The following is a 1,676-nucleotide window of genomic DNA, read 5'->3' as shown; positions in this document are numbered from 1 at the left end:
TTATGGAAATATTTAAAAATGGTAAACGTACCTTATTTTAGGATTTTAAAATTCTCCCTCACTAAAAATCATACTTCGCCCTCGATGTCATCCTCCGGAAACAATTCTGGATACTGCTCATGCATCTCGAACTCTGGTTCCCATGTCCATTCCGATCCTCTACGGTGTTGATACTGAACTTTGACCCAGTTCATGACCTTGTTCCTCAAGGCTTTCATTTTATAAACCAAGATGGCTACATGCTTTTCCAATGGAGATCAATTCCATGGAAACGAAGTCTCATATTCAAATTACATTCCTTTAAACATCCTTCCTGCATTAAGTTTTTCTAATCTTACACAGATTGAATAACTTCCACCTATGGAGACATTTCCATATTCCCATTTTGACTATCACTTCTGAACAAGAGTTGCCTCTTTTCTGAATATCTCAATATGGTCCTTCCAAAAATTTACACCATACTTCCAACTGTCCATGAGCAACCAATCTTTGGTAAACCTCAGATTGTCCTCGACATTTGTGTAATCTTTTTAGTCATATCCAATTCTAGGCCTTTTCCCCTCTTAATTCCCTAGGCATTTGGAAAAATTAGAAAGGATAAATATTATAGCACATGTAATCGATCCTATATCCGAAGCATATGGGACACGATTCATGATGTCTCACATAAAGACATGATCCTAGACCAGTCTTTTGCTATAATATTTTTGTTTTTGCCAAGGTTTCATAATTCGACTATGAAAAGAGATGCTGTAATCATAATCGAATTTTTAGAACGCAATATATATATATATATATATATATATATATATATATATATATATATATATATATATATATATATATATATAGAATTTCCTCATGTTGAACCATTCTAACATAAAATTCATATATATTTCCTTGACTAAAGATGATAAAATCTCAATCTAAGCTTTTAGAATTGAAATGAAGTATAATTTCCTCTCCTTAATTATAGCAAAACAACTTTTCAAAACCTGCAGACTCAGGAATTGAAATTTTTTGTTTTCTATAATTAACACTTTACATAATAATTATTAGCATAAGACTTATGCCACCACTAGCTTTGACATGTATCAAGATTTTAGCTGGACTTCTAGAAATCAATACTTTATTGAATTTCTTACCAAAGTTTAGATTTCTGATACGAGATGCTTTGATAAAACTTTATCAAAATCATACACCTTTCCTTAGATAGCTCACATGTCTTTCTAAACAATTATGAAGAGGGATTCCGTAATCATAATGTTTAGACCTTTTTTCCATTTCTCACAAATCTATGTTAGTGTGCCGGTTAACCACACATGCTCCACTAACGATTTTGCGAATGCAAATATCACAATTGCTATCTACTTAAAATCTACATAGTTAAAGCGTTTCCTCACCATCATTTTCATGAATCAGAGAGAAACCTTGTGACACTTAGATTTTATGGTGTATGTGTTCCTATTCATGTGAATTGTCAAAACCATAATCACAAGACAAGGTTAGTGAAAATCCAAACTCATATGGACCAAACTTGTGCAATCTTAACTTCTTGCCACCTGGTAGCACAAGGTCTTGCCATTGCTTCCAAGTAGTTATGCAAACAACTGAGAACTTGTAAAATTCAGATGCATAGTCAACTTTAACTGGAATGGGCACAAAAATAGGAATAT

Source organism: Lactuca virosa, chromosome 1 (genome assembly GCF_052849685.1).
Source record: "Lactuca virosa cultivar CGN04683 chromosome 1, Lactuca_virosa_CGN04683_v6, whole genome shotgun sequence".
Taxonomy (NCBI): domain Eukaryota; kingdom Viridiplantae; phylum Streptophyta; class Magnoliopsida; order Asterales; family Asteraceae; genus Lactuca; species Lactuca virosa.
The sequence above is the reverse complement of the archived record's forward strand: the minus strand, read 5'-3'. Positions refer to the sequence as shown.